The sequence below is a fragment of the Homarus americanus genome, unplaced genomic scaffold (genome assembly GCF_018991925.1).
Source record: "Homarus americanus isolate GMGI-L3 unplaced genomic scaffold, GMGI_Hamer_2.0 scaffold14730, whole genome shotgun sequence".
Classification (NCBI taxonomy): Eukaryota; Metazoa; Arthropoda; class Malacostraca; order Decapoda; family Nephropidae; genus Homarus; species Homarus americanus.
In genome coordinates, this window is record NW_024741462.1 from 165,001 (window position 1) to 189,150 (window position 24,150).

General features: G+C 48.3%; 1 protein-coding gene across 2 annotated transcripts in view; it reads left to right on the forward strand.

The window, feature by feature from the left end:
* Positions 1-8,585: 8,585 nt before the first annotated feature.
* Positions 8,586-24,150, forward strand: part of LOC121875913 (matrix metalloproteinase-2-like) — a 106,687-nt gene continuing 91,122 nt past the window's right edge. The window contains exon 1 of one of the 2 annotated variants that reach the window (XM_042380660.1): positions 8,586-8,781. The gene's annotated coding sequence lies outside the window, so the exon portion shown is untranslated. The remainder of the gene's footprint in view (positions 8,782-24,150) is intronic. The other variant, XM_042380659.1, reaches the window with a different exon arrangement.

The window sequence follows — 24,150 nt, forward strand, 5'->3', positions numbered from 1 at the left end:
GTAGTTGTGGTGGTGGTGGGAGTTGTGGTAGCAGTGGTGGTAGTAGTTGTGGTAGTATAGTGGTCGTAGTTGTGGTAGCAGTGGTGGTAGTAGTTGTGGTAGTATAGTGGTGGTAGTAGTTGTGGTATGATGGTGGTAGTAGTTGTGGCAGTTAGCAGTAGTTGGTAGTATGGTGGTAGTAGTGGTGTTGTAGTTGTAGTGGTGGTAGTAGTTGTGTGTATAGTGGTGGTGGTAGTAGTGGTGGTAGTAGATGTGGTGGCTAAATTAGTGGTGGTGAGTGGTCTGTGATTGCTTGGTGTAGTTGTGGTAGTATAGTGGTAGTAGTTGTGGTAGCAGTGGTGAGTAGTAGTTAGTGGTAGTAGTGGTAGGTAATGGTTAGCCAGTAGTATAGTGGTCGTAGTTATTGATATAGTGGTCGTAGTTGTGGTAGTGTGGTAGTAGTTGTGGTAGCAGTGGTGGTAGTAGTTGTGGTAGTATAGTGGTAGTAGTTGTGGTAGCAGTGGTGGTAGTAGTTGTAGTGTGGTAGTAGTTGTGCAGTAGCTGTGGTGGTTGTGGTAGCAGTGGTGGTAGTAGTTGCAGTAGCTGTAGTAGTAGTGGTGGTGGTGGTGGTAGTTGTGGTAGCATAGTGGCAGTGGTAGTAGTTGTGGTAGTAAAGTGGCGGCAGTAGCCGTGGCGTGGTGGCAGTAGTGGGCAGTATCGTATCGTAGCTGTGGCACAGTGGCGGCAGTAGCTGTGGCAGTATTGCGGCAGTAGCCAGGCAGCAGTGGCAGGCAGTAGCCAGGTAGCAGCAGTTGTGGCAGCAGGCGGCAGTAGTAGCAGTGGTGGTGTAGCCAGGTTGCGGCGGCAGTAGTAGTAGCATAGCAGCAGTAGCTGTGGCAGCAAGTGGTGGCAGTAGTTGTGGTAGCAGTGGTGGTAGTAGTTGTGCCAGGCAGCATAGCGTAGCCGGCAGCAGCGGCGGCAGTAGCCGCGGTAGTTGGTGGTAGTAGTTGTAGTAGTTGTAGTAGTAGTGGTGGTAGTAGTGGTGTGGTAGTATAGTGGTCGTAGTTGTGGTAGTAGTGGTAGTAGTAGTTGTGGTAGTATAGTGGTAGTAGTTGTGGTAGCAGTGGTGGTAGTAGTTGTGGTAGTAGTGGTGGTAGTAGTTGTGGTAGTATAGTGGTAGTAGTTGTGGTAGCAAAGTGGTGGTAGTGGTTATTGGTAGTAGTGGTTGTAGTGATTTAGTGGTATAGTGGTCAGTAGTAGTGGTGGTAGTAGTTGTGGTAGTATAGTGGTCGTAGTTGTGGTAGCAGTGGTGGTAGTAGCTGTGGTAGTATAGTGGTAGTATTGTGGTAGCAGTGGTGGTAGTAGTTGTGGTAGTATATGTGGTAGTTGTGGTATGCAGGTAGTAGTTGTGGTAGTAGTAGTGGTGAGTAGTTGTGGTAGCAGTGGTGGTAGTGAAGTGGTTGTAGTGGTAGTATAGTGGGTGAAAGTAGTTGTGGCAGTAGTGGTGGTAGTGTGTTGTGGTAGCAGTGGTGGTAGTAGTTGTGGTAGTAGTGGTGGTAGTGGTGGTAGTAGTGAAGTAGTTGTGGCAGCAGTGGTGGTAGTAGTTGTGGTAGTAGGTGGTTGGTAGTAGTTGTGGTGGTGGTCGTAGTTGTGTGCTGCACAAGGTGGTAGTAGTTGTGTGGTAGTAATTAATGATTGGTCGTAGTTGTGGTAGTATAATGGTCAGTTGGTAGTGGTAAGTAGTTGTGGTAGTAGTGTGGTAGTAGTGGTGGTAGTAGTTGTGGTAGTAGTGGTGGTAGTAGTTGTGGTAGCAGTGGTGGTAGTAGTTATTGGTAGTATAGTGGTCGTAGTTGTGGTAGTAGTGGTGGTCGTAGTAGTGGTAGTAGTTGTGGTAGTATAATGTCGTAGTTGTGGTAGTAGTGGTGGTAGTAGTTGTGGTGGTGGTAGTAGTTGTGTGGTAGTAGTGGTGTGGTAGTAGTAATGTGGTAGTAGTTGTGGTAGTAGTTATTGGTAGTAGTTGTGGTAGTAGTAGTTGTGGTAGCAGTGGTGTAATTAATTGGTAGTAGTTGTGGTAGTAGTAGTTGTGGTAGTAGTGGTGTAGTAGTAGTTGTGGTAGTAGTGGTGGTAGTAGTTGTGGTAGTATAGTGGTAGTAGTTGTAGCAGTGGTGGTAGTAGCTGTGGTAGTAGCTGTAGCAGTAGCTGTGGCAGTGGTGGCAGTAGCTGTGGCAGTAGCTGTGGCAGTAGTAGTTAGTTGTGGCAGTAGCTAGTGGCAGTAGCTGTGGCAGTAGCTGTGGCAGTAGCTGCAGCAGTAGTTGTGGCAGTAGTGGTGGCAGTAGCTGTGGTAGTAGTTGTGGGTAGTAGTAGCAGTAGCCAGGGTAGCAGCTGTGGCAGTAGCTGTGGCAGTAGCTGTAGCAGTGGTGGCAGCAGGTGGCAGTAGTTGGCAGTAGCTGTAGCAGTAGCTGTGGTAGCTCTGTGGCAGCAAGTACCAGCTGTGGCAGCAGTGGTGGTAGTAGTTGTGGCAGTAGTTGTAGTAGCAGTTGCGCAGCGTGGCAGTATTACTGTGGTAGTAGTATGTAGTAGTAGTTGCAGCAGTGGTAGTTGTTGTGGTAGTAGTTGTGGTAGTAGTTGTAGTAGTAGTTGTGGTAGCAGTGGTGGTAGTTGTGGTAGTATAGTGGTCGTAGTTGTGGTAGCAGTGGTGGTAGTAGTTGTGGTAGTAGTTGTGGTAGGAGTGGTGGTAGTAGTTGTGGTAGTAGTGGTGGTAGTAGTTGTGGTAGGAGTGGTAGAGTTGGTGACATATTGCACCTGATATATAATTCACTTTACCTGTGTGTGAGTGTGTGTTTACCTGCAGGTGTGGGCGGGTTGGTATGTTCGACGATAACTATTGTGGGTGTAGGTGGGTGTATTAGTGGTGACATTGGTGTACAGTGGTGTAGGTGTGGTGTAGGTGTAACAGTGTGTAATTGTGATAAGTCAGTAAATTGGCGTGTAAGGACAGTCATGTGTGTGTGTGTGTGTGTGGACGCATTTAGTCGATGGTGGGCGTGTGTGTGTGGGCGGGCGTGTGGTTGAGAGGGGATCACCCACACGGGACACTAGAGGCACCGCGCCCATTGTGCACTCTCTCTCTCTCTCTCTCTCTCTCTCTCTCTCTCTCTCTCTCTCTCCTGGCCAGGGACTGAACCCAGGACATAGTGGTTCAATATAAGGAACTTGACCTTAGGAACTTTACCTTAAGGAACTTCAATATAAGGAACTTGACCTTAAGGAACTTCAATATAAGGAACTTGACCTTAAGGAACGTCAATATAAGGAACTTCAATATGAGGAACTTCAATATAAGGAACTTGACCTTAAGGAACTTCAATATAAGGAACTTGACCTTAAGGAACTTCAATATAAAGAACTTGACCTTAAGGAACTTCAATATAAGGAACTTGACCTTAAAGAACTTCAATATAAGGAACTTGACCTTAAGGAACTTCAATATATGGAACTTGACCTTAAGGAACTTCAATATAACGAACTTGACCTAAAGGAACTTCAATATAAGGAACTTGACCTAAAGGAACGTCAATATAAGGAACTTGACCTTAAGGAACTTCAATATAAGGAACTTGACCTTGGGAACTTCAATATAAGGAACTTGACCTTAAAGAACTTCAATATAAGAACTTGACCTTGGGAACTTCAATATAAGGAACTTGACCTTAAGGAACTTCATAACGAACTTGACCTAAAGGAACTTCAATATAAGGAACTTGACCTAAAGGAACGTCAATATAAGGAACTTGACCTTAAGGAACTTCAATATAAGGAGCTTGACCTTGAACTTGACCTTAAGGAACTTCAATATAAGGAACCTGACCTTGAGGAACTTCAATATAAGGAACCTGACCTTGAGGAACTTCAATATAAGGAACTTGACCTAAAGGAACGTCAATTTAATGAACTCCAATATTAGGAACTTGACCTTAAGGAACTTCAATATAGAGCTGGACCTTTAGAACTTGACCTTAAGGAATCAATATAAGAACTTGACCTTAAGGAACTTCAATATAAGGAACCTGACCTTGAGGAACTTCAATATAAGGAACCTGACTTGAGGAACTTCATATGAGGAACTTGGACCTAAAGGAACGTCAATTTAAGGAAACTCAATATTAGGAACTTGACCTTAAGGAACTTCAATATAAGGAATTTGACCTTAAGGAACTTCAATATAAGGAACTTGACCTAAAGTAACGTCAATATAAGGAACTCCAATATAAGGAACTTCAATATAAGGAACTTGACCTTAAGGAACGTCATCTTGGGTCCTTAATAATGGAAGGTCAGGTCCAGACGGCGGCTAGGCAAGAGACTCCATCGATCTGTGGGGAGGACAACATCTTCTGGCGCCATCCCTTCTGTGTCCGTGGCGCCCTGGGTGGCGGGGCGGCAGGAGGGGTGGGTGGCAGGAGAGAAGGTGAGAGGGAAGGTGACAGGGAGAGGATATTGGGTGGCTGGGATGGGTAGCAGGGCGGTAAGGAGATGAGGAGAGGTGAGGGAGGGTAGAAAGGAGAGGAGAGTAGGATGAGGGGAAGATGAATCGGAGGAGGTGAGGGAGACGGGGCGGCGGGCGCGGGGGGTAACGGATGCAAAAGAAACGACAAAACGATAAAACAACAATAAAAAGTGAATGAGGGATACAAAGAGAGGGGATAAAGGGGCGTCTGTGGATAGGGAGAAGATGAGAGAGAGAGAGAGAGAGAGAGAGAGAGAGAGAGAGAGAGAGAGAGAGAGGTAAGGGTGATAGGTAAAGAAGAGAGGAAGAAACAGGAGGAGGGAAGGAGAGGAAGAATAGAGAGAGAGAGGTGCATAGGGGAAGGAAGAAGGTGGAGAGAGAGGAAGAATAGAGGGAGAGGTGTAGAGGAGTGAGAATAGAGATGAAGGAACAAGGGAAGTGGAAGAAAGGAAGAAGAGAGAGAGGAAGATTAGCCTCCATGACTAAAGACTTCTTAGATGTGAAAACAAGACAAGGAAAATATATGTTGGAGGCGTTGATAGTTACCTCGTGGAGTGGAGCCATGGAGGAACCTGTTGGTGATAAGGTGGAGTAGTGCTGGAAGGGTGAGTGCTGGAAGGGTGGTGCTGGAAAGTTGATGCTGGAAGGGTGGCACAGTTAGGTTGGGGCTGGAAAGTTGTGGTGCTGGAAGAGTCGTGCTGGAAAGTTGATGTTGGAAGGTGTAGTGCTGGAAGGAACACAAGATGGCACTTTCCAGGATGAGGTTCCTCGTGAGCTGTGGTCCAGAGCTTGTCTCGTGTGGGGTAGTGGCCGGGGTGGTGAAGTGGCTGATAGGGTCTGGCAGGAGGGAAGTGGTGTGGGAAGGAAGGAAGTAGTGGTAGTGGTGGCTGTTGAGGGAGGGAAGGAAGAAGGAATGGAAGGAAGGGAAAATGGAGGATGGGTGAGGGGGAAGGAAGAAGTGAAGGATGGAAGGAAGAAGTGGAGGATAGAAGAAGGAATGAAGGAGGGAGGGAAGGAATAATGCAATGCCGACCAATCAATGGAATATTTCACTCCGACGGGTCAATTCAAGTCCTCCCTCCCCTCGTCCCTCCCCTGCTCCTCTCCCTCCCTTCCTTGTTAATGACCCTTACACCACTACCTTGAATGAGTCTTAATACTAGCACTGTGATTAACTAGGGAGGGAAAAGGGGAAGGAGAGGGAGGTGGAGAGTGGGGGAAGGAGAGGGAGGTGAGAGGAAGGAGAGGGAGGGAAAGGGGGGAAGGAGAGGGAGGTGAGAGGGAAGGAGAGGAGGGAAAGGGGGAAAGGGAGAGGGAGGAAAGGGGGAAGGAGAGGGAGGAAAGGGGGGAGAGGGAGGGAAAGGGGGGGAAGGGAGAGGGAGGGAGAGGGAGGTGAGAGGGGGGGAGAGGGTTTAGGTACATCATACAGCTGTGTTTGTCTGGATGATCGTCCATGTTAGATGAGTGAAGTAGTTTGTTTATGTTATGATTCATTAAGAGGGAACTGGCTGCCTCTGTCATTCACCTCATTGATGGTTAAGTTAGGTTAGTGTTTGGTTAGGTTAGGGTTAGTGTTTGGTTAGGGTTTGGTTAGCGTTTGTTAGGTTAGGTTAGTGTTTGGTTAGGGTGATTAGTGTTTGGTTAGGTTAGGTTAGTGTTTGGTTAGGGTTTGGTGTTTGGTTAGGTTAGGTAGTGTTTGGTTAGGTTAGATTAGTGTTTGGTTAGGTTAGGTTAGTGTTTGGTTAGGTTAGCGGTTGGTGTTTGGTTAGGCTTGGTTAGCGTTAGGTTAGGTTAGTGTTTGGTTTGGTTAGGTTAGGTTGGTGTTTGGTTAGGGTTTGGTTAGCGTTAGGTTAGGTAAGTGTTATGCTAGGTTAGGTTAGGTTGGTGTTAGGTTTGTTTAGATATGGTTAGTGTTAGGTTATGAATATCATCAGGTAAAATAAGCTGCTGTAGGGGGTGTCTAATCCTCAGGTGATCAGGAAAGTTTACCGTGGGAACTTTAGCGTCTGAGGCGAGTGTGAAGGTTGAACTGTCTGGCAATCAGGCTAATGGAAGGATGGGCGTGTCCTCCTCCTCCTCCTCCTCCTCCTCCTCCTCCTCCTCCTCCTCCTCCTCCTCCTCCTCCTCCTCCTCCTCCTCCTCCTCCTACATCTTGTCTTCCTTTTCTACTGAGTGAAGAGGAGGAGAAGAATGAGGAAGTGAATGAATGTTAGGATAAGTAGTAGTAGTAATGGGGAGAGGAGGACGAAGAATACATACATACATACATACATACATACATACATACATAAATAAACTGTACATACATACATACATACACACATACATACATACATACATACATACATACATACATACATATTACTCATACCATTAACAGACTGTGTGTGTGTGTGTGTGTGTGTGTGTGTGTGTGTGTGTGTTGACTCTTTGATATGTGCTGTGGTCCAGTCATGTTCGACCCCAAGGCAGTGTTTGGTATCCAGTTGTGTCCTCCTCTCCTCCCTCCCTCCCTCCCTCCCTCCCTCCCTCCTCCCTCCTCCCTCCCCTCCCCTCCTCTCCTCCCCTCCTCTCCTCCCTCCTCCCTCCCTCCCTCCCTCTCCTCTCCTATTACAGGCAGAAGTCGAACGAACCTTCCGTCTGACGTAGCGGCCATTACAAAGGTGGAAAGTGAACGGCTTGCTTTGTTGTCTTGTGGTTGGGGTGGGTGGGCGGCTGGATAAGTGGGTGGTGTGAGTGGGTGGCGGGGAGTGGGTGGCGGTGTTTATAATGGTACACGACAAAGACCTACATGTGTCTTGAGTTTTAACACTATTACCTTTCCGAGAGAGATTACACACACACACACACACACACACACACACCACTTGGAGGAGGGGGAGTAGGAGGAAGAAGAAGACCCTCTCATGAAGGTGGGGTCATCGTTGTGTTCCTCTCCCTCAGTCTCTCACTCCCTCAGGGCTCCTCAGTCTTGGTCGACGTGACAGTGGTGGTGGTGGTATTGTGTCCCCGATCTCTTCTTCTCTTCTTCTTCTTTCTTCTCTTCTCTTCTCTCTCTCTCTCTCTCTCTTCTAAGTACTACAGCAAAATCCATCTTATCAACTCTCCTTCTCAGTACCGGATAGTAACCCAGTATACCGGTGATAGTAACTCAGTATATACCGGTGATAGTAACCCAGTATCGGTGATAGTAACCAATATACCGGTGATAGTAACCCAGTATACCGGTGATAGTAACCAGTATACCGGTGATAGTAACCAGTATACCGGTGATAGTAACCCAGTATACCGGTGATAGTAACCCAGTGGTGACCAGTATGCTGACGCCACAAGATTCTCGACCTTCCCAGTACAACAGGGCGAACTTTCTCGTTACGTTACTGTGTCTCCCGCAGTATGTGGGAGAGGGCGAGGCGGGAGAGAGGGAGAGGTGTGGGAGAGAGGAGAAGTGTGGGAGAGAGAGGGCGAGCATGGGAGAGAGGGCGAGGCGTGGAGAGAGGAGAGGGAGAGGGCGAGGGCGGGGAGAGAGGGAGAGGTGTGAGAGAGGGAGAAGTGTGGGAGAGAGAGGGGCGAGGCGTGGAGAGGGAGGGGTGTGGGAGAGGGAGAAGTGTGGGAGAGAGAGGGCGAGGCATGGGAGAGAGGGAGAGGTGTGGAGAGAGAGGGGAGAGGCATGGGAGAGAGGAGAGGTGTGGGAGAGAGGGAGAAGGTGGGAGAGAGAGGGCGAGGCATGGGAGAGAGGGAGGGTGGAGAGAGAGGGCGAGGCATGGGAGAGAGGGAGAGGTGTGGGAGAGAGGGCGAGGCGTGGGAGAGAGGGAGAGGTGTGGGAGAGAGGGAGAAGTGGGAGAGAGAGGGGCGAGGCGTGGGAGAGAGGGAGCGTGTGGGAGAGAGGGAGAAGTGGGAGAGAGGGCGAGGCATGGGAGAGAGGGGATGTGGGAGAGAGGGAGAAGTGTGGGAGAGAGGGGAGAGGCATGGAGAGAGGGAGAGGTGTGGGAGAGAGGGGAGAGAGGCCTGGATGAGATACCGCATGCCAGAAAACAGTCAGGTTATTTTACTTAACCTAGAGTACGGAAATAATAGTACTCAAACAGTTGGACGTACTCAACAAAGACTGGATTGTCCTGTACTCACCTCTACTACTAAAAAAAATCTGCTGGTCAGGAAGATTCGGTTAGTGTGTACTCTTCGCCATCGTCCTCAACAAAAGAAATAACTAAACGTACTTACCTACAGATGGCCTCAGCTTGCACTCAACAAAGAAAAGCGATTCGTACTCAACCAAGGACTCGTATAAAACAGTTAAGTAAATATGTGTGTTTTGTGTATAGATGTAAAACAAAATCCTTTATCATATCAACATTCGAGATTTTTTACCTGTGCTCGAGTACCTGGGTATGGTTGAGGGGTAAAGGTGTGTTGCATCTCACTCCCTCCCTCCCTCCACAGGTGACCCCATTAGTCTCTCCTCCTCTCCCTTACCCTCCCCCTCACTCACCCCCTGTTGTGATGGTGACTCATAGGGAGGGAGAGAAGGAGGGAAGGAGGTTGTGTGTGTGTGTGTGTGTGCTTGTATACTAATCATCTACAGGTGTTTGTAATTAGTATATTGCACACCTGGTTTCCCTTCCTTCTCTCTCTCACAGTAGGTAGAGACACATGGTCTTGTTTACTCATTATAATCCCGACACCTGATACTGTTCATGGTTCCCCCGACACCCAGGCCTACACCTGTCTACATCTGTCTACTCTGTCTGCATTTGTCTACATCTGTTTACCATCTGTCTACATCTGTCTACTACCTGTCTACATCTATCTAACACCTGTCTACATCTATCTAACACCTGTCTACATCTATCTAACACCTGTCTACATCTGACTAACACCTGTCTAACACCTGCCCTACACTTGTCCATACCCCAAACATCACCTTAGCCTCTTCTCCTCCATTCCCCTCCCTTTCAATCCCTCCTCCCTCCTGCCTCTGCTCTCCCTCACCCCCCTCCCCTGGGGAAACAGCGTCTGGCTTTGAGGTGAGGGAGAAGTTTGCCACTGAAGACTGAGAGCGAGAGAGAGAGAGCGAGAGAGAGAGAATACACGATAGTAGGTAGCAAGGTGGTGATAAAAAATGTGCATGGGAGACGCAGAGGGGAAGCAGAGAGGCGTGGGAGAGAGGGAAAAGAGAGGGGTGGTAGAGAGGTGAGAGGTTGGCACCCTCCTTCTACTCCTGTCTCCTCTCTTGATATCTCCCTCCTCCCCCTCCTTTCTCCCTACCCTCCTTCTCCCCTCCTCTTCTCTACCCTTTTCCTTACCTCATTTCTCCTCCCTCTCTACCCTCCTCTCTCTCCCTATCCTCCTCTTATTCTCTCCCCTTCCCTCCCTCCCTTTCATTCACCTGTTCATTTGAGGGGACAAATTGGTATTGTTCAGAATGTTTACACCGTAGACAGACACACATACAGACAGACATAGACAGACACAGGTAGACAGACATTTAGACACTCACACAGACACACAGACAGACATTTAGACACAAACACACAACATAGACAGACAGACAGACAGACAGACAGACAGACAAACACAGACAGACAGACACAGACAGACAGACAGACAGCTCAGCGAGGATAATCTTCAAATAAAAAAGTGGAAGAGTAATTCCTGGCATGACCTTGTGGGCGTGTTGTGTGTGTCAAGAGATACTTGCTTGAGGGCCGGCCGTGTCTCCCAGCTGGTGCTTAAGGGTCGCCCATGTCTCCCAGCTGGTGCTTGAGGGCCGGCCGTGTCTCCCAGCTGGTGCTTGAGGGCCCATGTCTCCCAGCTGGTGCTTGAGGGTCGCCCATGTCTCCCAGCTGGTGCTTGAGGGCCGGTCTCCCAGCTGGTGCTTGAGGGCCGCCCATGTCTCCCAGCTGGTGCTTGAGGGTCGCCCATGTCTACCAGCTGTTGCTTGAGGGCCGCCCATGTGCTTCTAGCTGGTGCTTGAGAGCCGCCCATGTCTTCCAGATGGCGCTTGAGGGCCGCCCGTGTCTCCCAGATGGCGCTTGAGGGCCACCCATGTCTCCCAGCTGGTACTTGAGGGCTGCCCATGTCTCCCAGCTGGTGCTTGAGGGCCACCCATGTCTCCCAGCTGGTGCTTGAGGGTCGCCCATGTCTCCCAGCTGTTGCTTGAGGGCCGCCCATGTCTTCCAGCTGATGCTTGAGAGCCGCCCATGTCTTCCAGATGGCGCTTGAGGGCCGCCCATGTCTTCCAGCTGGTGCTTGAGGGCCGCCCATGTCTCTCAGCTGGTGCTTGAGGGCCGCCCGTGTCTGCCAGCTGGTGCTTGAGGGAAGGTCAGGGTATTGAGGACGGTCGTGGCGGTTCTCACACACACACAGCTCGCTTATGTTAGAAGTCTTCCCTTAACTCACTCGGTTACGGTAGACTCTCTCAGGGTAATTTGAACTCAATTGAGGTCATAATCTTCTTGTCGCTGGTTAAGTGACCTTCCCAGATGCTTTCTTGTGTCTGCAGTTAAGAGAAAAAGTCTTTGTATGTCTGGGGTGTTTTGATCGTCGACTTGTGACTAAGAGGGGAAACTGTCTCTGTTGATGATGATGATGATGATGTGGCAGGTTGAGATTTCAGTCAATAGATGGCGTTGTGATGCGGAACTGTTCACCCCTAGATAGCGCTTTTTAATGTTGATTGGATTAATGCTTTTATATTATGGTGTCATGTTATAGTACTGTCTGTCTGTCTGTCTGTCTGGTGAAGCTCTGGTGGAGGGGAGAGAGTTACGTCACCCTCACCTGCCCTATACACACCTGTAATTACCTGTTTATTCACCCCCCTTAAGATGATGGATGTTGGGTGTTGACCTGTAGTCGTGAGCCTCTCTCTTGACGCCTAGGCTGACCCGTACCCACCCATACATGATATTGTACCTGCCCACTTGACACACCCACCCGCCCACTTGTCACACCCACCTGATACACCCACGCCCCTTTGCCTTGACCTTCTCATGACCTCCTGATGGCCTCCCTACCTCACCCACCTTTTGCCTTGACCTACGTTGACCCTTCCCTCCCTTCCCTCTCCCCTTAACCCCCTCACCACCACCACCCTCTTAACTCCCCTCCTGACCTCTCCTTGACCTCACCACGGACAAACAAGGTCATGCAGTGTCGTAGGTATTCAACCGCCCTGTTAATAATATACAAGAGTGTGTTGTGGTCTAGCCTCTGCGATAGTGTGGGAACATCCGGACCAATCACACGGGTTGGAGGTCGCGAGAATCCACACGTATGCGGGTATGGCGTCCGTTGATTGGTTATTTTCCCCACCATGACGTCAGGTAGTAATCCATCCAGCTGTATTGAGATTGGTTAGGTTAGGTTTAGGTTTGTGGGGTGGGTCGTCCGTGAGGTGGGTTGTCCGTGAGGTGGGTCGTCCGTGAGGTGGGTCGTCCGTGGGAAGGTCATCAGCTGGGCGGGGAACACAAACACGACCAGGGCTGAACCAGGGTCACGACACAACAGATTATAGTGTTTTGATTGGCGTGATGGTGCAGGTGATGGTGATGGTGCAGGTGGTGGTGATGGTGCAGGTGATGGTGATGGTGCAGGTGGTGGTGATGGTGCAGGTGGTGTGTTTTATGGTCCTTGGCTGGCTCCCACGGGCGTGTTTTGGTGGTGCTAGTGGTGGTGGTATTGTGGTGGTGGTGTTGTGGTGGTAGTGCTTGGGGTATTGTGGTGGTGGTGTAGTGATAATGGTGCAGTGGTGTTTTTGGTGGTAGTGGTGATGGTGTAGGTATATAGGTCGTGATAGTGTTGATAATTGTGGTTATGGTGTTAGTATAGTGATGTAGGCTACATATATATAGACGGACGGACATAGAGATATACGTGTAAACAGAGATACAAACAGACATACAGCTAGGCTGAGGGGTAACAGTATATGTCTCCCACTTTCTCGTCGGGGCATAAAAAAAAACTCATTAAAGGAGTTTTAGTATGTGATGATGTTTGTTTGTTTTGTGTTAATTATGTAGAGGTGAGGAAGATATGGTGTCTTCTTCTTCTTCTTCTTCTTCTTCTTCTTCTTCTTCTTCTTCATTTACCTCTATTTTCCTCATTTTTTTCCACTCCCCTTCCTTTTCTTCCTCTTTCAAACCCTGAAATCCCATATGCAAGATAGATCGATAGATAAATAGATAGAGAGACAGACAGATAGACAAAATATCACGGCGTAAAGTACTGTATATATAAAAACAATTCCGGGTCACGAAAAAGATAAATTATTGAACACGCCAACGATACGGGTTACATAAACGTGAGGTATGATAGCGAAGTATAACCATTAATTAGTATATCTGTTAGGTATATCACGCCAAGGGCCTAAGGTATACAGGTTTAGGTGTTGTATGAACGTTGATTGTGTCAGATATACTCCTTAATTTCGGGTTATGGAAAAGAGAATTGAAGGGTGTATCAGTCTGTAAATACGGGTTATGTAGAAGTGATTATGGGGTTGGAGATAGCGATGGTGATAATGATGATTGTTTAATAATGATAACAGAATAATAATAACTAATAATAATAATAACAACAACACAACCAAACCACACCTACACCCTGACTAATCACACCTCATTAGTTCTGTCGACTATGTAATTACCTTGTTGCATCACCCCCATGCTAACAGGTGATAGTTGGTCATTAGTCCTGCCAATTACTGAAGCAGTGTCTTACCCCTCGTCTGAGTAATAGTCCCTCATTAGCGCCAACAGTCGAGAACCACCTCATTATGTGTGATAACAAGGACCATAGTTCCTCAACGGTCGTAAGTTGAAGTAGACGATTTGAGATTGGATTTGTCTATAATTCTTTTTACGACTTAATGATTGGTTCTCTGAGGTCCTTACGTTCAATTGGTCCTAACTACAGGTGAAAGTATGGATTTAACTGTCTTACTAAAGTTACGACACAAAGATTGATTCTGAGAAGTTCTTGAACAAAATTACCATCGTGTCGAGTGGGTCCCCCCTTCAACACACACACACACACACACACACACACACACACACACACATAAAATATATCCCGTGAGCAGCTGGCTTGTGACGTCCCGAGTACACCCTGGGTACAAGCAGAATCTCAGTGCAATTTTGATGCCATTATGTCACAGTTAATGGCATGGTTGCCGTGGCTGAGTGGATACAACGCTCGCCTCCCGTCCTTGGGTTTGATGATTCGCACCCAGATGTAAATAGTGTACCTATTTTTACAGTTGAGTGAGTGAAGGTGATCGAGTACAGTGCCAGACAATCTGCCTTCTTGTGTTTAATTATGGCTTGAAGATAATGATGATGATGATGATGACGATGATGAGATAATGATAAATAACATTGATAATATAAAACCGATGATAATGATATAAATGGTAGACGAAGAAAACGAAATAATATTAATAATTATAATAAGTGTAATACTAATAATAACAACAACAATGAACAAGGTGTACATAATGAAGAGGATGATAAATGTATACAAACAGAAAGGCTGATGTATGATGAATTACCCGAAGGTGTGTGAGAAGATGTGTGTATGTTTACTTGTTTGTGTATGTTTGTCTGGTAGGCATGGTGAAGCCTTGCTCGTTAAGCTGTACGTAGACTCGACACAAACTCCCTCTTAGACGGTACTGTGTGTGTGTGTGTGTGTGTGTGTGTGTGTGTGTGTGTGTGTGTGTGTGTGTGTGTGTGTGAAGGTCGAAGAAGGAAGAGAGAGAGAGAAGAATGATGAAAGTGAGACAGAATAAAGGCCGATCTATCTATCTGTCTATCTATCTATCTATCTATCTATCTATCTATCTATCTATCTATCTATCTATCTATCTACAATCACAATGAGGGTAATGTCATCAATGGTAGTGAGGGAGTCTGTGGGGAGTGAGGGAGGGAGTTACCAGCCCCTCACCGTTTTGATTACTGGGCTGGTGACCACACTGGATAACGTGTGTGTGTGTGTGTGTGTGTGTGTGTGTGTGTGTGTGAGATAAAAACCAACAACAACAGTTACAATACACACACACACACACACACACACACACACACACACACACACACACACACACACACCAGGGCCAACAGGTAGAACCAGTCCAGGTGTGTGTTAGGTTTGGTTACTAATTCGTCTCATTCGTAAACCATCTCTCTACGAAAATTTCTTTGTCTAAAAAGTTACTCTTAAAATTTAACTAAAAGAACTGCTCCTAAGTTTCTCAGCCATGTTCTTGTTTTGTTGTTGTTGTTCATTATCATCATCTTCTTTTTCTTCTTTTTCTTCTTCTGTTTGACTTTGTTATGGCTAAATATTCTATATCAATTTCAATTTCATATGGGTATCTGGGAGGGTCGTGTGGGTGGAGGAAGTGGGAGGGTCGTGTGGGATGGTCGTGTGGGTGGAGGAAGTGGGAGGGTCGTGTGGGATGGTCGGGTGGGTGGAGGAGGGGAGGGTCAGGTGGGTGGAGGAAGTGGGATGGTCAGATTGGGATGGTCGGGGTGGGATGGTCGGGTGGGTGTAGGAAGTGGGAGGGTCGTGTGGGTGGAGGAAGTGGGAGGGTCCCGGGTGGGTGGAGGAAGTGGGAGTGGGTGGAGGAGGTCGTGTGAGATGGTCAGGAGTGGAGGAAGTGGGAGGGTCGTGTGGGTGGAGTGGGAGTGGGATGGTCAGGTGGGTGTAGGAAGTGGGAGGGTCGTGGGTGGAGGAAGGGAGGGTCGGGTGGGTGGAGGAGGTGGAGGTGGTGGGTGGAGGAAGTGAGAGGTCGTGTGGGTGGAGGAAGTGGGAGGGTATGGTCAGGTGGGTGGAGGAAGTGGGAGGGTGGGTGGGTGGAGGAAGTGGGAGGGTCGTGTGGGATGGTCGGGTGGGTGGAGGAAGTGGGGGGGTCGTGTGGGATGGTCGGGTGGGTGGAGGAGGTGGTGGGAGGGTCGTGTGGGAGGGGACGCGGGAGGGTCGTCAGGTTGTAAACAGGTCGTGGCAGTGTTTACATACGAGGGTAAGCTGACTGCTTTTCACCATCACCTCTCTCACCTTACAGGGCGGTTCTGGGTCCTGGGTCCTAGGTGTGGTGTCACCTAGGTATGTTGGTTCCTAGGTGTACTGGTTCCTACAGTAGGTGTGCTGGGTCCTAGGTGATTTTTTTTTTGCCGCTTGCAGCGGCTACTTTATTGTGCACCCCACACTCATCCTGTGAGCGGTAGCGCAAAAGGATTACAGAGTAGGGTTTACAAAGGGTCATAATAATTAACCCCCGTTGTCAGGATATGATGGCACTGAATGTTACACAGTATTTCATTTACATTATTTGTTTAGTTCTATACATAAAGGGTAACTTATTCACAAATGCGTGAGTACAGGCGTGTGAGGCAGTATGTCTGGCCTCACACTTTGTTATTCACATTTACGTGAGAGGTATTCAAGCACATTGCGTATTTGGTTCTGTACATGAGAAATGATATAGTTACTAAGTGCAAAAAAGTGGATACAATCTTAATATGTCGGCTATCTTGTCATTAGAGATGAAGTGTTGTGCCATTTCCACACAGTGTGCTTGGACCTGTCCTAAAAAGGTTCTATCTTCACAAGTCGAGGACGTGAGTGTTCAAGTGTGTGGCCATATGTATATACACACACTTACATTTAATTTTGTTTACATCTGCTTGAGAACATACTGCCAGGTACTTATATCCTAACCTTAATCTAGCGGTTACAAAATCTTGTAATCTAGTGATCTTGTTACTTGCTCCGTATACATGTTTCACTTGATACATCTCATCATGGTAACCTATGGATCGACTAGTGCCTGTTTGCACTTGTCTACTTGCGTCAAACTCATCAATAAGTTCTTTCCTAATTACAGTTTTAAGGGTTCTTTTTGACAGACCCAAATTGTATTCAACGGTGTCTTTGTTAGACGCGAGTTTGGCGAGGGTTGGGTGCTAGGTGTGCTGGGTGCTAGGTGTGCTGTGTACAAGGTATGCTGGGTGCTAGGTCTTACGATTTATTGTTATTATTATAATTATTATTATTATTATTAATCTTTATTATTATTATTATTTTACAGGTACGTTGGTATTGCTGCCTGAGTCCCGGTCCCTGTAAGTAACAACAACAAAGACAACAATATAAACAAAACAACAACAACAACAACAAAATAAACAATATAACTTAATCATACGTATTTCGTTATTTGGTAAGCTTATTTTTTCACTTTATTTAATGGCTACCCAACCTGTTCTCACCTAACCTAACCTAACCAAACCAACCTGTTCTCACTTCTACAGCTTGGGATGGCAGACTATCAAATAAGTTCCATGGTCAGACACCTATAAGATACCCAGGGTGGTTAGGGTAGGCCAGGGTACGTGGGTAGGTTGTGGTGGGAGGTGACAGGGCCAGCTGGGTTAGGTTAGGCTTGGGCTGATAACACGGTGAGTTACTGGGTGTGTTATCAGCATGGTTATTAAAGGTTTAGTGTGTGTGTGTGTGTGTGTGTGTGTGTGTGTGTGTGTGTGTGTGTGTGTGTGTTAAAGGGGTGTTGAAAATGGATAATAAATAATTAATGTTTGGGTGTTTGGAAGTGTTTTATGAGAGAGAGAGAGACCTCATTAACTCTCTCAAGAAACAGCCTAGGTCACCACACACCACCCTAGAGGACCCCGCGCCAAGCAGCTAACCGGAAGGAGGGGAGGAGGTATAAGGGAGAGGGGAGATAGTGTAAAGTGAAGGGGAGATAAGGCAGAGGGAAATAAAGGGTTGACTGAAGTAGGGGGGGGGAGAGGGGGGTGTGTAGGGTCGAGGGGAGGATGTTTGAGGGTGAGGGGAGAGAAGGTGAAACACTATACCGAGCTGACTGGCAGACACCCCTCGAGGACCTGACCACCAAGCTCACGTGTCCAATATTAATATTTTCATTCTTAACTTGTGATATGAGAATGGAGTTAGGTTAGGTTAGGTTAGGTTAGGTTAGGTTAGGTAAGGTAAGGTTAGGTTATGTTAGGTTAGGTTCGATCCCCGGGCAGGGTAAAAGGGCAAGTTTCTTTACGCCATTTGCCTCTGTCTACCCAGCAGTAATTGGGGACCTGGATGTTAATCGGTCTACAGTATCGTGTTCCGGGATAATGATCAGCTAATGCAGTTGGTGAGTTGTGCGGTGTTCTTGGATTATTCCTCGACAACGGGACATGTATCTCGTTAACTCAGGGTGTGGTTGTTGTGTTGGCGACAGCTTCTACACCTTAAACATTATCATAATCGTCGACCATAAGGGACAACTGCTATGTGTGTGTGTGTGTGTGTGTGTGTGTGTGTGTGTGTGTGTGTGTGTTCATTAAATTTAATAATATAAGGACACAACCTAAGCAAGACAAGAACATCACTAATACGGATCAATGTGTGGGTGAGAGGAGGAGGAGGAGATAGGAAAGGAAGGAAGAGGAAGAACAAGAAGAACAACGAGAAGAACAAGAAGAAGAGAATCATTGTTGTCTAATATTGGTATGATTCAGCGGAGGTCAGAGACTGATAGCTGTGGGAGAGAGAGGTACTGTGTGAGGAGGATAAACTGCACTTGTTGTCTTACACCGATAATTCAGGGTTAAGTGGGTGATAGGTGAGGGAGGTGGCGGTGAAGGATGGTCAGATATTAGTTTGTTTTGGTCTCGTGTCAGGGAGGGTCAGGTGGATTTGGTCAGGCTAATATAGAGGTGAGGGGGTCAGTGGGATGGGGGATGGTTAGGGTAAGGGAGGGTGAGGGGTCAGGAGGAGGGGTGGTAAGGGATGAGGGTCAGGGTACCTTGTCAGAACCCATATCACATCTCATCCCTCATAGTCAGGGTGTGACCCACCCTTACACCCCCTGACCTACCTAAACTAACCTCCCTGATCCAGCGTGACCCACTAGACCTCTGGACGCGTGTTAAGAATCGACCAATATGTCACACCATTAGCGAGTAGGATCTGGTGTCTCTCTCCAGCCACACTAGGTTAGGTTAGGTTCGTGTTAGGTTAAGTTAGGTTAGTGTTAGGTTAAGTTAGTGTTAGGTTAGTGTTAGGTTAGGTTCGTGTTAGGTTAAGTTAGGTTAGTGTTAGGTTAGGGTTCGTGCTAGTGTTGCTAGTTGGTGTTAGGTTGCTAGTGCCAGGTTAGGCTAGTGCTAGCCGCCAGGCCAGCGCCAGGCCGCTGTAGTGCCAGGCCGCTGTGCCGCGTGCTGTGCCGCCAGCGCCAGGCCAGGCCAGCGTTGTGCCGCCAGCGCCAGGCCAGGCGTTGTGGCCAGGGCCAGCGCCAGGTTGCCAGGCCAGTTGTGCCGCCAGTGCCAGGCTGCCCGTGCCAGGCCGCCAGGCCAGTTGCCAGGCCAGCGTTGTGCCGCTGCGCTATGCCAGGCCAGGCCAGGCCAGCTAGTGCCAGGCTGCCAGCGCCAGGTTAGGTCTGTGCTAGCCAGGCCCGTGCCAGGTTGTTGTGCTAGCGTTAGGTTGCCAGCGTTAGGTTAGGTTCGTGTTAGGTTAGGTTCGTGTTAGGTTAAGTTAGGTTAGTGTTAGGTTAAGTTAGTGTTAGGTTAGGTTCGTGTTAGGTTAGTGTTAGGTTAAGTTAGTGTTAGGTTAGTGTTAGGTTAGGTTCGTGTTAGGTTAAGTTAGGTTAGTGTTAGGTTAAGTTAGTGTTAGGTTAGTGTTAGGTTAGGTTCGTGTTAGGTTAAGTTAGGTTAGTGTTAGGTCAAGTTAGTGTTAGGTTAAGTTAGGTTAGTGTTAGGTTAAGTTAGGTTGGTGTTAGGTTAGTGTTAGGTTAGGTTAGTGTTAGGTTAAGTTAGGTTAGTGTTAGGTTAGGTAGAGGTGGACCCAACACCTACCATGAAGAACACCGGGAGATCACTGTTCTCCATATCTGTTATCTGTTGATCTTGTTTTCACCAATGATAAGAAAGGCGTTAGATATCGTAAGCTTAAACCCATATGACTTAAGATTATCCTAAAGCTTAAGTAATTTTTTAACATGTCTAAGCTTGTATACTGAACTTATTTAACCTTCAGTTTTAAATCACTACATGTAGCAAACTTGAATTGTCTCAGTAAGCGTTTATCTTGACCCTACATGACCTAAGGTTAAGTCATTTCGTGTACCACCTTATAAGGAAGACATGGAGATCTTCATGAGTGACCTTTGACCTATGTATGAATCACAAGACGAAGTAGATCTGTGTTCTCTCTCTCTCTCTCTCTCTCTCTCTCAGCACCACAACACCTCCCACCATTAGACCTGCTGAAGGAAACATAAACACAGGGGACCTTATCTTTTGTTTACTTCTGGATGTTGTCTCCCTCCTCCTACTACTACTACTGGTGTGTGTGTGTGTGTGTGTGTGTGTGTGTGTGTGTGTGTGTCATGATAAAGACACGTGCTCTCTCGTTGTTCAAGAGGGGAAATACTTACCAAGGGTTGAGGGGGAAAAGGGAAACAGATGGTGATTGTATCTGGTGGTGAGGAGAGCCACTGTTTCCCCTTAGTGAGGAGTCGAGGGAGAGATTGTAGGGTTTCAAGTGAGGGAGGTCAGAGAGGGGAAAAAAGAGAGAGGGTGAAGGAGGGAAGGAGAGAGAGAGAGAGAGAGAGAGAGAGTCAACAGCAAAGAAAACAAAGATAAAAAGATGGATAAGAGACAGGAAATAGAGAGAGAGATAGAGAGAAAGAGAGAGAGAGAACATTACTCAAGTGCCCCCGGCGGGTATAAACACAGCCCTTCCTCTCTTAATTAAGGGGAGTGACCGATAAAGAGCTTCTATTGGCTGAGGGGAAATGTCTGAAACGTTTTCTATTGGTCGAGTGAGTGACTGATAAGAGGTTATGGTTGGCTGTGGGGAAATGACTAACAGTGCCTCTTGATTGGCTGAGGGGGAAATGACTGACAGTACCTCCTGATTGGTTGAGGGGGAAATACTTGAGTGCCTCCTGATTGTCTGGGGGGGAATGATTGACAGTACCTCCTGATTGGTTGAGGGGGAAATACTTGTGTGCCTCTTGATTGGCTGAGGGGGAAATGACTGACAGTACCTCCTGATTGGTTGAGGGGGAAATACTTGAGTGCCTCCTGATTGTCTGGAAATGATTGTGGTACCTCCTGATTGGTTGAAATACTTGTGTGCCTCCTGATTGGCTGGAATGACTGACAGTACCTCCTGATTGGTTGAGTGAAATACTTAGTGCCTCCTGATTGGCTGGGGAATGACTGACAGTGCCTCCTGATTGGTTGAAAGGGAAATTACTTGAGTGCCTCTGATTGGCTGAGGGAATGACTGAAAGTGCCTCCTGATTGGTTGAAATATTGAGTAAGGAAGGAAGCAGGAAAATAAAGGAAACCCGCCCGCCCGCCCCGCCGCCCACAATCGTATATTTGTATTGAGAATAATGTTGACACGCCACAGCTCAAAGTACATACATACAAACATACATACATACATACACCAACACGTGTTTTAAATGTGGTTTATTTTTATTAATACTGCAAAGGTCAAAGGTCATTAGCATCATAGGGGGTTAGGTTAGGTTAGGTTAAGTTAGCCCGATAGGTGTGTGTGTGTGGGGAGGAGTGTGTAATAATAATAATAATAATAATTAACGGTTTATTGAAAGAGCTTGGAGGCTGAAAATATACAGTTACATATTTGGGGAATGGGTTTCGAATTACAAATAATATACAAGTAACATAAGTGACACAAATAAGACATATAATAACTAGATGGGGAAAAGCTCAAACTACAGTTCATTTCAACATAGTGACAGTGCAAGGAGTAGTGTTTACTGGGAGTGAATACACTGGTTTATTACAAGTTATTGATAATTTTTACAATGGTTGGGACTGGGCTGTTCTTATAGCGATCAGTTCGTGCACGTATGGGCTGGATGCGGTTGTGGTGTCGAACAGCAATTCTCGGACTAGGGATCTCAGGTGGTAGTAGGGCCGGTGTCGAGGATGGTGTAGAAGCTTCTTACCAAATTTGCAGATGAGGTCGTGGTGATGGTCAGTGAGAGTCAGTGTGTGTGTGTGTATGTGTGTGGGAGGTGATGTTGACTAGGGCGTGAGTCTGCTCAGGGGGTGTGTGTGTGTGTGTGTGTGTGTGTGTGTGTGTGTGTGTGTGTGTGTGTGTGTGTGTGTGTGTGTGTGTGTGTGTGTGTGTGTGAAGGTGATGTTGACTAGGGCGTGAGTCTGCTCCAGGGGGTGTGTGTGTGTGTGTGTGTGAGTGTGTGTGTGTGTGTGTGTGTGTGTGTGTGTGTGTGTGTCCTAACCATCATCAAGTGTGGCTCACTGTTCTCCTGACGCGGCAGGGGGTGTTGACGGCTCTCTGACCCTCCCTTCTGCTGCTGTTTTTACCCCTTCTGTACCATCCTCCTCCTCCTCCCTTCCTCCTTCTGTACCATCCTCCTCCTCCCTTCCCCTCCTTCTGCACCCTCCTCCTCCTCCCTTCCCCTCCTTCTGTACCCTCCGTCCTCCTCCTCCCTTCCCCTCCTTCTGTACCATCCTCCTCCTCCCTTCCCTCCTTCTGCACCTCCTCCTCCTCCCTTCCCCTCCTTCTGTACCCTCCGTCCTCCTCCTCCCTTCCCCTCCTTCTGTACCATCCAACTCCTCCCTTCCCCTCCTTCCTGCCCCTCCTCCTCTCCCTTCCCCTCCTTCTGTACCTCCGTCCTCCTCCTCCCTTCCCCTCCTTCTGTACCATCCTCTCCTCCTTCCCCCTCCTTCTGCACCCTCCTCCTCCTCCCTTCCCTCCTTCTGTACCCTCCGTCCTCCTCCTCCCTTCCCCTCCTTCTGCACCATCCTCCTCCTCCCTCCCTTCACCTCCTTCTGTACCATCCTCCTCCTCCCTTCCCCTCCTTCTGCACCCTCCTCCCCTCCTCCCTTCCCCTCCTTCTGTACCATCGTCCTCCTCTCCTTCCCCTCCTTCTGCCTCCTCCTCCTCTCCCTTCCCTCCTTCTGCCATCTCTCCTCCTCCTTCCCCTCCTTCTGCACCCTCCTCCTCCTCCCTTCCCCTCCTTCTGTACCCTCCTCCTCCTCCTCCCTTCCCCTCCTTCTGCACCTCCTCCTCCTCCCCTTCCCCTCCTTCTTCCATCCTCCTCCCTTCCCTCCTTCTGTACCCTCCTCCTCCCTTCCCCTCCTTCTGTACCCTCCTCCTCCCTTCCCCCTCCTTCTGTACCATCCTCCTCCTCCCTTCCTCCTTCTGTACCATCCTCCTCCTCCCTTCCCTCCTTCTGTACCATCCTCCTCCTCCTTCCCCTCCTTCTGTACCCTCCTCCTCCTCCTTCCTCCCCTGTACCATCCTCCTCCCTTCCCCTCCTGTACCCTCCTCCTCCTCCTTCCCTCCTTCTGCACCATCCTCCTCCTCCCTTCCCCTCCTTCTGCCCCCCCTCCTCCTCCTTCCCCTCCCTACCATCCTCCTCCCCTTCCCCTCCTTCTCCTTGTCCCTCCTCCTCCCTTCCCCTCCTTCTTCTATCCTCCTCCTCCCTTCCCTCCTTCTGTACCATCCTCCTCCTCCCTTCTCCCTTCTGTACCATCCTCCTCCTCCCTTCCCCTTCCTTCTGTATCCTCCTCCTCCCTTCCCCTCTGTACCCTCCTCCTCCTCCCTTTTCCCTCCTTCTGTTCCTCCTCCTCCTCCCTTCCCTCCTGTCCCTCCTCCTCCTCCCTTCCCTCCTTCTGTACCATCCTCCTCCCCTTCCCCTCCTGTACCCTCCCCTCCTCCTCCCTTTCCCTCCTTCTGTACCCTCCGTCCTCCTCCTTCCCCTCCCTGTACCCCTCCTCCTCCTCCCTCCCCTCCTTCTGCCTGTCCTCCTCCTCCTCCTTCCCCTCCTGCCATCCTCCTCCTCCTCTCCTTCCCCTCCTTCTGTACCATCCTCCTCCCTTCCCCTCCTGTACCTCCTCCTCCTCCTTTCCCCTCCTTCTGTCCCCCCTCCGTCCTCCTCCCTTCCCTCTGTACCCTCCTCCTCCTCCCTTTCCCTCCTTCTGTACCCTCCGTCCTCCTCTCATCCCTCGCTCTACCCTTCCACCCTTTACTCCTCCTCCCCCTCTCCTTTGTTCTTACCTTACAACCTCTTATACTTCTTTTTGCTATTGCTTTCCCTTTACCTCTACCCCTCCCTTCTCTTTCCTTCAATCTTCCTTCCCTTCCCTCACCCCTTAACTCCCCCTTTCCTTTTCCGAGCTTCTCCAACTACTGTATCACCACCTCAAGTCTCCAGACCTAAACCTCTTCTGTTTATTGATATCGAGTCCTTTTTTTCTTCCAGAGAGACTCAGGTTCAGAGTAGCCTACGATATTACCCTCAATGTTTTTCCCAGGAGACGGCTTATACTGTATTGAAATGATCTTTTGGTCATTTTTTTTCCTAGGAGAGATTCAGGTTCGTGTTGCCTGTAGGTGTTGTTACTGTGTTTTTACATGAGGACTAAAAGTTAAGCTGTTGTCGTTAGGTATGCTTTGTTTTTTTTCCCAGGAGAGACTCAGGCTTATGGTGTCTTTAGATACCTTTGTTACTTTACTCTCCCAGGAGGAACAAGGTTGGGGGTAGGGGGAGGGTGTTCTATATAGTTCGAATGCTGAGAGTTTTCCTCCCAGTTGAATCTAAGGTTTGTGTAAAGTTTGTTGAGTGTTAGGGGAGATAG